The following is a 16,241-nucleotide window of genomic DNA, read 5'->3' on the forward strand; positions in this document are numbered from 1 at the left end:
ATATTTTGGGGAAAAAATATGCTCCAAGGATCTCATGCACAGTCAAAAATGGATGCTTGGCTATAAGTAATTTTGAAAACAAAATTTGTGCCTGAATTTCGATGTTCAAATAATCGATGGTCACATTGCCTTGCATCTACCATCTTGCACAACGGCCCTGGAAATTAATCATTTTGTCATCTGTAGCACGTACAGACAACGTTGCGATGGTTTCTAAATTTCAATTCCAATAGGAACCCACGCTGAGCCCCTCTCTTGTTTGACTTCTAATGAAAAAATCATCAACCTTCTGACAAGAACCTCACCCAATACAGAAGCACATGCAACCATGCAACACCCGTGGGCATGAAGGGGTTAAATAAGGCCGTCGCTGTACCTGCATTTTTTTTTTTTTGCCATCTGCTTTGACAGCAACTAAAAAAAAAAGCCAAGATTCAGGTGCAGGTGTTTCCTTTGTTCACTCGCCGGCGAGCAGGCAACGCCGCTAACGGGTTAACTGGGTTTCCAACAGGATATAAACTTCACACACAACAAGCTACAGTGGAGTCTGCTCCCTGCAGCTTTTCCTGAAAAACTCCCGCTGTCTACTTATAAAGCCAAATCCCGCACTTACAGGCGGATAGAGCCGACCGCCGAGCGTTAGAGGTGACTTCAGGGCTATTTTTTTAACACATTCGGGAGAATTGGGTCGCATCGTTTTAAGTTTCCTTATGTGGTTTAGAAAGCAGGGCTGAGAGGGCTGCAGAGGCTTAGCCATGGCAATGGCGTCTATGTAGAAGAAGCATTTTGGGTGTGTCGAGCAAAAGTGCGCCAAACAGGCGATTCGACTGCATGGTTATCGCAGCGGGTGTAGAATTTGGGTGGCCAAAGGTGAACAGATCTCTCATCAATGGCGGAGTAGCAAGCTAACAAGCTAAAGTGACCGGGAACATTGTAATTTGATCGATGACTAGTCTGGTCAAATCTGAGAAAAAAAAAGTTTTAATTATCTTTTTTTCCACGGGTATAAAAAAAGATGCAGGGGGTCAGGTCCAAATATTTCCTGCCATTTTCAGTGGCTTTATAGTGTGCGGCGCTCTGATTTTTTTTTTTAAATCGGTTCCTATTTTTAATCTCAAAAGATTGGTAGGATTTCAAATAACTTTGAGCTTTTTTTTTTACGGGGTTATAAAAAAAAGTTGCAAGGGGGCAGGTCCAAATATTTCCTGCCATTTTCAGCGGGTCTATAGTCTGTGGTGTACTGATTTAAAAAAATAATTAAATAAAATCAGCTCCTTTGTTAATCTCAAAAGATTGGTAAAATTTTAAATAACTTTGAGGTTTTTTTCTTCCCGAGTTGCAAGGGGCAAGTGCAAATATTTCTTTACCTTTTCTATTTTTAGTGTATTTACAGTCTGTGGCTTACTGATTTTTATTTTTGAAATAAAATCCGTCTTTTCTTTTGCAGCTTTTATTAAAATCGAAATAGATTTGTAGCTATTTAAAGAGCATTGAACAATTTTTTTTTGTTTTTTTGGGATTTTTTTTACAGTCTTTTTCAACTTGATATTACAGTTATTACATTTTTTCAACTTGATATACAGTTTTTTTTTTTGGGGGGTGGGGGGTTGTCACAATCTTTTTTACCTTGATATTACTTGAACATTTTTTTGTTTTGTCTTTTGGGGGGTTTTTTACAATTTTTTTTCTTTGTCAAAAGTATTTATTAGAATTTTAAAAGTAAAGACATACATGAAATGTTTAAATCTTATTATCTTATTTAATTTTATATTACCTTACCATATACAGTATGTGTGTGTATATATATATATATATATATATATATATATATATATATATATATATATATATATATATTTATTTATATGTATATATATATATATATGTATATATATATGTATATATATATATATATATATATATATATATATATATATATATATATGTATATATATATATATATATATATATATATATATTTATAAAATCTAGATAGATAGATATATAGATATATAGCTATATAGCTATATATCTATATAGCTATATACAGTATATATACAGTACATATATATCTATATATATCTATATATATATATAGATATATATAGATATATGTATATTTATATTAAAAAAAGCTCACAAACATGTTTTTTCTTCAACCATAAAAATAGAATCCCTGATCTAAATAAATACTAGTTCAAGAAATAAAAAATATTGCATTATTTTTTAATCATTGGTTTTTACAATGTGCAGTCATTTTATTTTTTTTTTTTTGACAGTGATATCTAGAAGGTGTCTCGGCAACCGCAGATTGTTGGACTGAGAAGAGCGAATGAATTATCGGCTATGTATAGGGTTAATTGGTTTTCTATGCTTTTAATAAAAATTGTTACATAAAAACTCTGTAATAATATAAAAACAAAAAAAAAAGAAAAAGAAAAAGAAATTCCAGATACAGTTATATATTTTGATTGGATATATAAAAAAAATGATTTTCTTTTTAAATATGACATTAGAATTTTTACATTAAATCAAAAGAGATGCACTTTTTTTTCCTATGGAGAAAACTAGATGGCATCTCCGTAACTGCAGATTTGAGAAGGGTCCAACCGGTTTAACAGTTTTCTGCTTATTTACAAATCTCTTTTCTTTAAAAAAAAAAAAAATTTATATATATTATTTAAAAAAAAAAACCAAACAAATCTGTTTTTAGGCGAATCGCCGTTGGACACTTTTAATGAGCATTTGGTCAAAAATACAAAGGGATATCAATAAACAATGAAAAATTAAAAATATTCAACTGATACGTGCTAAAATACATAGGGCTGAAAAAAATAAATAAATAAAAAAATAAAAATTCCAGGGGCAATTTTTTTTTTTTTAACCTGGCAGGGTGGGCGATCGAGTTGGCAAAGCCTGCTGGGAAACGGGGGGTTTGTTTTAGCCAGTAAACATCCGTACTGGCGCCAAATTGTGCCCCGTCCGCATCGCCGCCTGCAGCTCTCTTTCACACCAGCTCTGCCCTGCAGCCTTGACAGGCTCATTAAGCAATCTGAGCGCTTTTTTTTTTTTTTTCGCGCCCAGCTGTAGCGTTTTGGGACGGTATTGTGACCGACTTTTTTTTTTTTTTACGTGAGAGGTGCCTTCCTACTCAGAGGAATGAAAGGCATGCACAGCACCTGATCTCTGGACGCAGTCTGCTAGGAGCGGTTGGGGGGGGGGGGGGGACGGTAGGGGAAGAGGTGGGTGGAGAGGTGTTTGGGGGGCCTGGAAAGGAATAAGCAAAATGAGGAGGAGAAGGAGGAGGAGAAGTTCGGGGCCTGGACGAGAATGGTGACGAAGGGAGGAGGATTTGGGGCCTGTGAGGGAATCGCAGATGGGGAAGTATTTGGGGGCCTGGAAGGGAATATCAGCAGACAAAAAAAAAAAAAAAACGAGGGTTTCAGGACCTGACGGAGCAGGACGGAACGAGCGCGCGGCAGACAACATGGCTGCCGGAAAGACAGGGGGTGGGTGGATGTGTTGGTGGGGGGGTCCCCACACAGGCTTAATATAGATCCAATGCTCATTATAAGCAGGCTTCACGGTTTTTATAGATGTGACCAATTTGATCGACCATAATAAAGACTTGCCGTTTTTTTTTTTTTGCTGTTCAGTGTTAATGAAAGTGTGTAAATAAAAAAAAAATCTGTTGTCCATAGCGACCAACGTCATTTTTCCGACGTTGACTGCAAATATAGATAGAAGTATTTTGTTACCGTGGCAACCAAAATTGTCATGTTGCCAATAAACGCACGTCCACTGGGCTTCATTATTAAAAACAGCCCTTTGTTGGCCATAGCGACCAACCAAATCCTGTCATTTGTCCGACACTGGGCTGAGACACATTTTTACCACCCCTCAACTGCTCCCTTTTCGCTGGAAAGGCAGCGGCTGGGGGTGCACACATGCTGCAGCATTATAACCACTGTCACGTCCGGCGGGCACTACCACCTGCCGAATGTGACCTATTCAAGCAAATGGGACCACCCAGCAACCGCCGCAGTAGTCCAGCATTTAGGGGGTTCAAACAGGCAGGGAGGTGATAGAACGCCTCCTCACCGCCTGTCAACTGCTATTTGAAGAGCGAGCTGAACGCAGATCGCTCTTCAAAGAGCAATGCAAGTGTGAATGAGGCATTAGGATGGGTTCATACCAAACCCAATGGGCTGCATTGCCCAACGCAAATTTATATAGATACATTTGGTTCTACTGACCCCCAGTGTGAATGAGAACATCTACTGGCCACAGATGAGAATGGAAACATTTCTATCTGACCACCACTGGGAATGAGAATCTCTCGTATTGACCACCAATGTGAACGGGAACCTCCCCTACTGACTAGCAATGTGAATGGAAACTTCAACTGACCACCAATTCGAACAAGAACATCCTTTCCTTCTGATCACAAGTGTGAATGGAAAAATTCTCCTACTGACCACCAATTTGAAGAGGAACCTCTCCTACTGACCGCCAATGTGAATGGAAACTTTTACTAACTACCACTTTGAACAAGAGCCTCTTCTACTAGCCACCAATGTCAATGGAAACTTCTCCTACCTATTAACCACCGATGTAAATGGAAACTTCTACTGACCTCTAGATTGAACAAGAACCTCTCCCACTGGCCACCAATGTGAACGAGAACCTCTCCCACTGGCCACCAATGTGAATGGGAACCTCTCCTACTGACCACCAGTTTGAACAAGAACCTCTCTTACTAATCACCAATGCAAATGGGAACTTTTCCTACTGACCATTAATGAGAACGAGTACCTCTCCTACTGGCCAGGAGTGTGAATGGGAACATGTCCTACTGACCACCAATTAGAATGGAATCCACTCCTACTGACTAACAATGTAAAGGGGAACATCTCTTACTGACTTCCAATGTGAATAGGAACTTCTACTGACCACCAATGTGAACAGGAATCTCTCCTACTGACCACCAATGGGAACGGGAACCTCCCCTACTGACCACCAATGTGAGTGAAAATCATTCCTAGTAACCACCAATATGAATGAGAACCTCTCTTACTGACCTCCAATGTGAATGGGAACTTCTACTGACCACCAATTTGAACAAGAACCTTTCCTTTTGACCAGCAATGTAAAGGGAAGCCTCTTCTACTGACCATTAATGTAAAGGGCAGCCTCTTCTAATGACCACCAATGTAAAAGTGTACCTCCTCTACTGACCACCAATGTAAAGAAGCACCTCCTCTACTGACCACCAATGTAAAGAAGGACCTCTCCTACTGACCATCAATTTAAAGGAGCACCTCTTCTACTGACCATCAGTGTAAAGGAACACATCCTATACTGACCACCAATGTAAAGGAGCACCTCCTATATGGACCATTAATGTAAAGGAGCACCTCCTCTACTGACCACCAATGTAAAAGAGCGCCTCCTCTACTGACCACCAATGTGAAGGAGCACCTTCTCTACTGATCACCAATGTAAAGGGCCACCTCCTCTGCTGACCACCAATGTAAAGGACCACCTCCTCTGCTGACCACCAGTGTAAAAGAGCGCCCCCTCTACTGACCATCAATGTAAAGGAGCACCTCCTCTACTGACCACCAATGTAAAGGACCACCTCCACTACTGACCACCAATGTAAAGCAGCAGCTCGTATACTAACCAGTAATGTAAAGGAGCACCTCCTATACTGACCACCAATGTAAAGGAGCACCTCCTCTACTGACCACCAATGTAAAGGAGCACCTCCTCCACTGACCACCAATGTAAAGGAGCACCTTTTCTACTGACCACCAATATAAAGAAGCACCTCCTCTACTGACTATCAGTGTAACTGAGCACATCCTCTACTGACAACCAATGTAAGGGAGCACCTCCTCTACTGACCACCAATGTAAAGAAACACCTCCTCTGCTGACCTTCAATGTAAAGGAGCACCTCCTCTTCTGACCACCAATGTAAAGGAGCACCTCCTCTACTGACCATCAATGTAAAGGAGCACCTCCTCTACTGAACACCAATGTAAAGATACACCTCCTCTACTGACTATTAATGTAAAGGAGCACCTCCTCTACTGACCACCAATGTAAAGGACCACCTCCTCTACTGACCACCAATGTAAAGGAGCACCTCCTCTACTGACCACCAATGTAAAGGAGCACCTCCTCTACTGACCACCAATGTAAAAGAGCACCTCCTCTACTGACCACCAATGTAAAGGAGCACCTCCTATACTGACCACTATTGTAAAGGAGCACCTCCTCTACTGACCACCAATGTAAAGGACCACCTCCACTACTGACCACCAATGTAAAGCAGCAGCTCGTATACTAACCAGCAATGTAAAGGAGCACCTCCTATACTGACCACCAATGTAAAGGAGCACCTCCTCTACTGACCACCAATGTAAAGGAGCACCTCCTCTACTGACCACCAATGTAAAGGAGCACCTTTTCTACTGACCACCAATATAAAGAAGCACCTCCTCTACTGACTATCAGTGTAACTGAGCACCTCCTCTACTGACAACCAATGTAAGGGAGCACCTCCTCTACTGACCACCAATGTAAAGAAACACCTCCTCTGCTGACCTTCAATGTAAAGGAGCACCTCCTCTTCTGACCACCAATGTAAAGGAGCACCTCCTCTACTGACTATTAATGTAAAGGAGCACCTCCTCTACTGACCATCAATGTAAAGGAGCACCCCCATACTGATCACCAATGTAAAGGAGCACCTCCTCTACTGACCATCAATGTAAAGGAGCACCCCCTATACTGAGAACTAATGTAAAGGAGCACCCACTATACTGAGAACTAATGTAAAGGAGCACCTCCTCTACTGACCATCAATGTAAAAGAGTACCTCCTATTCTTAGAACTAATGTAAAGCAGCACCCCCTCTGCTGATCACCAATGTAAAGGAGAACCTTCTCTGCTGACCTCCAATGTAAAGGAGCACCACCTCTACTGACTATCAATGTAAAGGAGCACCTTCTCTACTGACTACCAATGTAAAGGAGCACCTCCTCTACTGACCACCAATGTAAAGAAACACCTCCTATACTGACCACCATTGTAAAGGAGTACCTCCTCTACTGACCACCAATGTAAAGAAAAAATTTTCTTCCTTTTTTCATTGTGAAGGAGCACCTTTTTTACTGACCTCCTAAGATAAGCACCATCCCGCTGATGACCACCAATAAAATGGAAATTTCTCCACTGACCACTGATATAAAAGCCCATTACAACTTTTACTTTTTTACTGCTTTTTTGCCTATTATTATTTAAAAAAAAGCTCTCCAATTCATTATTTCTTCATTATAATATCTACAACTTACTGTACTATACCACGAGCTGTAGATATAATAAGATTTAATGGGGGCTCCCCGAGACCCGTAGATTATTTCAATGGATCCTCTATGATGAAACCTTGAGGAAGGTTCTTCTACAGGTTTGATATTTATTAAAGAGCAGCGACTTCAATGCAAAAAAATAAATAAAAAATATATAAACCAATTTACAAGAGCTCTATAATTACCAACAACGTAGCGTATCCTAACCTTCTGTAATTATCTTGTACGTGATTGGCTGACATTCAATAGCTCAGCAGTACAGTGTTCCTTGAAATGAATATATCAGTAAGGAGAGGGCTTTCTATAGACATCCTAATGCGTTTCAGAAAAATATATAGGCAAAAAAACACAAAAATTTGGCATAATGCACAATCCGCCTTTATGTCAGCTTGCCCTAGATTGATAAATGCCCTGGCCTGGGGTGTATTTTTACCAGCCTGTCTCTGTGGGGGTCTGTCCGAAGGGGACAGGGGGACATGCTGGCTGTTGTCCTCGCTAGCAGGGACAGTGTTAATGCAGCAGCAGGCATGGAGTTAATGATGCCGTCTCATGCGGAGATGGTACTACACCAGAGGGTTCCCGCGGTGTCTGGCTCCTTTGTTCCAACATAGAAAGGGGTCACTGTTGCAGGTGTAGAAAGATTCTTTTTTTTTTGTTTTTTTGAGCCCCTCCAGCAGGAAAGGGATTTCTAAGTAAGCTCTGTCTTAAAGTGTAAGTTCATCTTTGCAGCTTAAAGAGAACAAAATAAAATGGATGAGTCTTGAACGTGACGGCGTTACATTGAGACGGGTTCTTAAAGGGTCAGTCCACCTAAACAGATTGCAAATTTTGGTAAATTCTGGAGATTTAATAAGAAACAACATAAGAAAAAAAAAAAAAGCTTTGGCCTTATTCACATAAGCAAAAAAGATTTTAGAGGAATATTATTATAATTCTTTTATTGTTAATAGTAGTATTATTATTATTGTTATTATCATTATGAATAATATTATTATTATTACTATAGTATTATTATTATTACTATTATTATAACAGTATTATTATTCTTTTATTGTTATTATTATTTTTATTATAGTACAGGATTTCCATAGTACCAACAACCTTCTTACTTGGTCTGTTGTGTACAGCAGGGGTCTTCAATCTTTCCAAACAAATGGCCAGTTTACTGTCCTTCAGACTTTAGGAGGGCCAGATTTTTCCCAGTGGGAGTAGAAAATCCCCCAGTGTAAGTGGATGTAACCAATGCCCCATCATTAGTATAAGAAGGAGGAATAGTGCCCCATCATTGGTATAAGATAGGGGAATAGTGCCCCATCATTGGTATACGAAGGAGGAATAGCGCCCCATCATTGTTATAAGAAGGAGGAATAGGACACCAATCATTGGTATCAATGGCAGGAATAGTGCCTCATCTTTGGTATCAATGGGAACAATAGTGCCTCATCATTGGTATCAATGGGAGGAATAGTGCCCCATCATTGGTATCAGTGGGAGGAACAGTGCCCCATCATTGGTATCAATGGGAGGAATAGTGCCCCATCATTGGTATCAGCGGGAGGAATAGTGCCCCATCATTAGTATCAATTGGAGGAATAGTTCCCCATCATTGGTATCAATTGGAGGAATAGTTCCCCATCATTGGTATCAATGGGAGGAATAGTGCCCCATCATTGGTATCAATGGGAGGAATAGTGCCCCATCATTGGTATCAATGGGAGGAATAGTGCCCCATCATTGGTATCAATGGGAGGAATAGTGCCCCATCATTGGTATCAATGGGAGGAATAGTGCCCCATCATTGGTATCAATGGGAGGAATAGTGCCCCATCATTGGTATCAATGGGAGGAATAGTGCCCCATCATTAGTATCAGTGGGAGGAATATTGCCTCATCATTGGTATCCATTGGAAGAATAGCGCCCCATCATTAGTATCAGTGGAAGGAAAAGTGCCCCATTATTGGTAACAATGGGGGGAATAGTGCTCCATCACTGGTATCAGTGGGAGGAATAGTGCCCCATTATTGGTAACAATGGGGAAATAGTGCCCCATCATTGGAAACAATGGGGGGGGGAATAGTGCCCCATCATTGGTATCAATTGGAGGAATCGTGCCCCATCAATGGTATCCATGGGAGGAAAAGTGCCCCAAGCAAATCTATCACTGTTCAGCTGTACCCCTGTGAAATACAGCAACACACAGTGTCACGTGCCACCATCTTGTTTGTGATGGTTGGCTGCCTTTTCCAGGTCCTAGCAGCCAGCCTCCTGATGGAGCTGCACTTCACACGCGCATTGCTCCAAAGCCTCCTGGGACATGTGACGTGGCTATGCCAAAGACTTCAGGCAGGGGGCGATATCAATCTTGCCTAGGTGAGAAAGGTGGAAGAAAAGAAAAGAAAAGAAAAGAAAGAAAGAAAGAAAGAAAGAAAGAAAGAAAGAAAGAAAGAAAGAAAGAAAGAAAGAAAGAAAGAAAGAAAGAAAGAAAGAAAGAAAGAAAGAAAGAAAGAAAGAATGAACAAATGCAGCCATCACATCTAAGAATTGGTAAGCTGCAGTATAATAAAGAAAAAGAAAACTCAATCTCCATGCACACTATAAGCTACCAAAAAAAGCAGATAATCAAGAAAGAAAAAGAAAGAAAGAAAAGACGGAAAGAAAGAAAGAAAGAAAGAAAGAAAGAAAGAAAGAAAGAAAGAAAGAAAGAAAGAAAGAAAGAAAGAAAGAAAGAAAGAAAGAAAGAAAAAAAAAACATATGCAGCCACCACATCTAAGAATTGGTAAACTGCAATATAATAATAAAAAAGAAAAGAAAACGAATGCAGATAAAGCAGATAACTAGGAAAGAAAGAGAAAGAAAAAGAAAGAAAGAAAGAAAGAAAGAAAGAAAGAAAGAAAGAAAGAAAGAAAGAAAGAAAGAAAGAAAGAAAGAAAGAAAGAAAGAAAGAAAGAAAGAAAGAAAGAAAGAAAAAAAAAAAAAACATATGTAGCCACCACATCTAAGAATTGGTAAACTGCAATATAATAATAAAAAAGAAAAGAAAACTAATGCAGATAAAGCAGATAACTGGGAAAGAAAGAGAAAGAAAAAAAGAAAGAAAGAAAGAAAGAAAGAAAGAAAGAAAGAAAGAAAGAAAGAAAGAAAGAAAGAAAGAAAGAAAGAAAGAGAGAAAACAAATGCAGCCATCACATCTAAGAATTGGTAAGCTGCAATATAATCAAGAAAAGGGAAACTCAATCTCCATGCACACTATAAGCTAAAAAAAAACCCAGGAAAAATGCAGAATGAAAAAATGCTGATAAAATTTTTTTTTTCTGCTCTTGGAAGCTGAAGCTCAGGAAACGCTAATAGCCTAAATAAGTGTGCATGAACACATAGGATAACACTATTTAGCTTCTAAGAATAGAAAAAAATGCTAATAACAGCTTCTAGGAGCTTAAAAAAACGAAAAAGAAATAGAAAACTAATGCAGATAAGGCAGATAATCGGGAAAGAAAGAAAGAAAGAAAGAAAGAAAGAAAGAAAGAAAGAAAAGAAAGAAAGAAAGAAAGAAAGAAAGAAAGAAAGAAAGAACATATGCAGCCACCACATCTAAGAATTGGTAAGCTGATAATCGGTTCCCTAGAAAATATTTTTTTTTAAATTGGACAATTCTTCACCAGGATCTGGAAATTCTGATCTTTATTGGCGAGCACACTTGCGGTGGGTGACACGATTGCTAAGTGGCTTTAGCGGAGGTGCGGCAAGTCTCGTTTGCTGCAGAGGAATCTCATTATTACCCCCAAGTATGCGCAACAAGGAAACCCACTGTGGTGAAAAGAAGCAACTTCTATCAACCGGTCACTTTTGGTGTTTCTTGAGCGCTGCGGTAACACATGTGTTGTCTCAACCGTTGACGTGCATTAAGGCTCCGTTCACATGAGTGCAACTCCAAAGCCGCATGATTTCGACTGCAACTTTGATGCGACTTTTACACTCTGTGCCACTCAAGACGCAAGGAAGTCGCATTGAAGTAGTGCAAGAGCAGTTTCAAATTTGCTGCGACATTAAGTCGCATAGATTGGAACGAGTTCTATTGAAATCAATGGGCTGCGAGTTGTCATGAGACTTGTGTCCAAAGTCGCATGACAAGTCGCATAAGTGCGAATGGAGCCCTACACAATGCTTTTGATTTACTAAAACTGGAGAGTGCAAAATCTGGTGCAGCTATGCATAGAAACCAATCAGCTACCAGGTTTTATTGTCAAAGCTAAACTGAACAAGCTGAAGTCAGAAGCTGATACCATGCACAGCTGCACCGATTCTGCACTCTCCAGTTTTAGTAAATCAAACCCATTGTGTAAGGCTCCATTCACACTTATGCGACTTGTCATGCGACTTTGGACACATGTTAACACATAAGGAGGAAGAAAAGAACGCATGTGCATTTTTGTGCGGTGTAGCACACCACAATGCATGTACTGTGCCAAGAGGCGCATTTCAACGCATGTGGACCCTTGCGCTGCCATTCTTTCGATCTCATTCATGTTGAATGGCACCGCCAACGTAGTAAGGCAATGCGACCTGCTTTTCATTGCACCACAATGCGCATCAACACACTACTATGCCACAAAATGGTGCATATCCCTTTCTGCTAGGTTTTAGGTGCCATGCCTTAACACAACACACATTAACACGTGAGAAAAACAAAAAACGCATGTGCGTTCCCCCAACACACCAAGGTCTGTATGGGCCCTCAAACGTGTCATTGGTTGGATTGTGAGAACACAAATGACCAATGGAAATCAGACATAGAGACTCATTTTCTAACGGCTCCTTTACACACGTGGTACCTTCTGAAGAGCAATCCACATTTAGATCGCTCTTCGATGGGCATTTGACAGGCGTTGAGGAGGTGTTATGTCACCTCCTCACCACCTGTTTTATTCCCGTAAGCCAGCCTTTCTCAAACTTTTAACACAGAGGAACCCTTCAAAATAACTTTCCAGTTTTAGGGAACGCCTACTAAAAATGTCTATATCTATAACTCATGATACATTAGTGTGATGGTCAGTGGGAAGAATCACCCCCTTACAGAGAGCTAAAAAGGGCAATGGTGTCAGTAGGACCTTATCTGAGAGGTAGAAATTGCTCATTGCTCAAGGAACCCCTAGCAATCTCTGGAGGAACCCTATGGATCCATAGAACCCCTAACCCCCTCTGGAGGAACCCTAGGGATCCATAGAACCCCTAACAACCTTTGGAGGAACCCTATGGATCCATGGAACCCCTAACAACCTCTGAAGGAAACCCTAGGGATCCATGGAACCCCTAGCAACCTCTGGAGGAACCCTAGGGATCCATAGAACCCCTAACAACCTCTGGAGGAACCCTATGGATCCATGGAACCCCTAACAACCTCTGAAGGAAACCCTAGGGATCCATGGAACCCCTAGCAACCTCTGGAGGAACCCTAGGGATCCATGGAATCCCTAACAACCTCTGGAGGAACCCTAGGGATCCATGGAACCCCTAACAACCTCTGGAGGAACCCTAGGGATCCATGGAACCCCTTGCAACCTCTGTAGGAACCCTCGGGATCTATGGAACCCTGGTTGAGGAACCCTGCCGTAAGCCTTGCACCAGCATTGCGTGCGGGTTTGGGGTGGTTGCAGGACACCCCTATTCAGCTGAATGGGTCGCGTTTGGCCCTGAGAGCATTGTTTATACTAGCACTGGGGGGCGGTAAAACCCAATGGATGGGTCACGGTTTTATTGCCCCCCCACCACTTTCTCTCTAACTGCGACTTTGATGCTACACCTGGAATTATTCACCATGTCAAGTGAATTGGGCCTCTCCGCAGGTGGTTGCGCTAGTGCGGGGCCCCGGGGGGGTGTTAAATCAAGCAGTGAGGAGGCGATACAATGTTGAAGTTGAGAAGATCCCTCATACTATTCATAGTGCAAATGATCCGAAGCAACAACCAGCTCCCTCTAAAATTGCAGACAAAATTGTACAAAATCATCCCATCATTTACTATCATCATTCACTTCCAGTATCGCATCTTTCACCAATCCTCATCCTCATGTCCTCTAGACGTATAACCTGGCTTTGTGCATTCGATTATTGCACCCTATAATACTTTTGATCTTGATTTTACTCATCAGAGTTGAATGTAATGAAAGAAGTTATCTGTAGGCTTCATTCCTATTTAGTGCTCCTGAATATGTACACAATCGTGTGCGTTTTTTTCGCCATTTGCATAGGACAGCCCGTTGATTTTAATGGGCTGCCCTACAAGCAACAAGCACGGCAAAGTAGGGCTCCTTCGCACGCTAGGGGGCAGTAAAAGCAGGCAGTTAAGCTGTGGTTTTACCAAAAGGAACATTTGCTGGGAGGAGGAATTGGGGGGGATTTTTGCTGGGAGGGGGGATTGGGGGGAAATGAGAATTTTTAGCTGGGAGGAGGAATTGAGGGGAAAGGAGGAGCTTTGCTGGGAGAAGAGATTGGGGGGAAGAAGGAATGGGGGGGGGGGGTTGCTGGGAGGGGTAATTGTGGGAGAGGAGGATTTCTGCTGGCAGGAGGAATTGAGGGGGGAAGGAGGATTTTTTTCTGGGGGGACTGGAGGGAAGATTTTTGCCAGGAGGGAGGATTGGGGGGGGGGGGGATTTTTACTGGGAGAAGGGATTGGGGGGGGGGTGCTAGGAGGGGGGATTGAGAGGAAAGGAGGCTTTTTTCAATGAAGGGGGGATTGGGGGGGATTTTTGCTGGAAAGGTGGGTTGAGGGGAAAGGGGGATCTTTGCTGGGAGGGGGGATTGAGGGGGAAGGAGGATTTTTGCTGGGAGGGAGGTTTGAGGGGGAAGGAGTATTATTGCTGGAAAGGGGATGGGGGGGTATTTTTGCTGGGAGGGGGGATTGAGGGGGGAAGGAGGATTATTGCTGGAAGCATGGGGGGGGGAATTTTTGCTGGAAGGGGAGATTGAGGGGAAAGGAGTATTTTTGCTGGAAGGAGGGATGGGGGAGGATTTTTGCTGGGAGGGGGGATTGAAGGGGAAACAGTATTTTTTCTGGGAGGGGGATTAGGAGGATTTTTGCTGGAAGGGAGAACTGGGGGGGGGGGGGATTTTCGCTGGGAGGGGGGATTGAGGGGGAGGGAGGATTTTTGCTGGGAGGTGGGAAGATGTTTGCTGGGAGATAGGATTGGGGGGGAGATTTTTTGTTGAAAGATAGAATTGTGGGAATTTTTTGCTGGGAGGGAGGATTGGGGAGAAAGATTTTTGCTGGGAGGGAGGATTTTTGCTGGGAGGGGGGATTGGGGGGAGGATGTTTGCTGGGAGATTGAGGGGGAAGGAGGTATTTTCCCCCTCCAGCCAGTAGGGCGTTAAGGCGACAGGCGCTTGCTCCATTATTAGTCAAGGCTGCGATGTGGCACGGTGCTCACTTGGCTTTTAGGGCATTCATTGCGTCAATGTCATCCCCTGTCATTATTTTTAATAAGCAGCAGGTAAGGGGTTAAGGGCTGCAGGATAATTCACATTGTTGTAGGGCCCCTAGAGGGGGTCCTGCAGGGACTTGGCAATGGGGACCTGGTTAAAATGGTAGGATTCTGTAACACTCTGAAGACTTAATGTTGCAAAAAAAAGTTACAAAGACGTAGAAAAAGCCTTAAGTCTGTTGCATCATGTGTTATTCTATAGAGATTTCTATTCCCAGCAGGAGTGGTCATACCATAAGGGCTGTAGGGTCATACCACCAGGGCTGTAGGGTCATACCACCAGGGCTGCAGGGTCATACCACCAGGGCTGCAGGGTCATACCACCAGGGCCGCAGGGTCATCCCACCAGGGCCGCAGGGTCATCCCACCAGGGCCGCAGGGTCATCCCACCAGGGCCGCAGCCGCAGGGTCTAACCACCAGGGCCGCAGGGTCATCCCACCAGGGCCGCAGAGTCTAACCACCAGGGCCGCTGGATCTAACCACCAGGGCCGTAGGGTCATACCACCAGGGCCGTAGGGTCATTCCACCAGGGCTGCAGGGTCTAACCACCAGGGCCACAGGGTCTAACCACCAGGGCCGTAGGGTCATACCACCAGGGCCGTAGGGTCATACCACCAGGGCTGCAGGGTCTAACCACCACGGACACAGGGTCATACCACCAGGGCCGCAGGGTCATACCACTAGGGCCTCAGGGTCATACAACCAGGGCCACAGGGTCATACCACCAGGGCCGTAGGGTCATACCACCAGGGCCCCAGGGTCATACCACTAGGGCCACAGGGTCTAACCACCAAGGCCGTAGGGTCATACCACATATACATGGCCTCTGGCTGCTTCATCGCCTTCCAACAGGCAAGAGGTTAATTCCTGCAAGGGTTATGCTCTTCCTTGCATCAAGTTTCCAGCAGGTAAAGGGTTAATGCTATGGTGTTATGCAACTCACAACCCCCCCACTTCCCCGCTTGCTCTGAAGACCCCATAGACATCCATGCTGCAGAATTGTGTGCGCTTGTACAGGGCCCGGTGGCTTTATGCTGTGCCTGTTCCCTTGGGTATCTATAGGGTTAATTCTGCAGTGCCGGATGCTGCGGAAGGGTCAGCCAGGGTTCTGAAAGGCCCCACCGGCAAGTTGCTATCACAGCTATGCCTTAATCAAGAAGGCCCTGCGGTGAAGGGGTTAACTCTGCGGCAGTGCGGCCTTTTTTTTTTTTTAGCAAGGTGTCAGTTCTTTTTTTTTAATTTTTTTCTTGGGGGGGACCATCAACAGCTAGGAAGGGGTTAAAGCTGCAGCGTTCGGCAAAGCTCTGCAAGCCCCCTTCAGCAGCAAAGGGGTTAACGCTGCAGGCGCTTGGTGTAGCTCTGCAAGGCCCCCCCCGGGGGGGGGGGG

This window comes from Aquarana catesbeiana, linkage group LG10, assembly GCF_042186555.1.
Source record: "Aquarana catesbeiana isolate 2022-GZ linkage group LG10, ASM4218655v1, whole genome shotgun sequence".
NCBI lineage: Eukaryota > Metazoa > Chordata > Amphibia > Anura > Ranidae > Aquarana > Aquarana catesbeiana.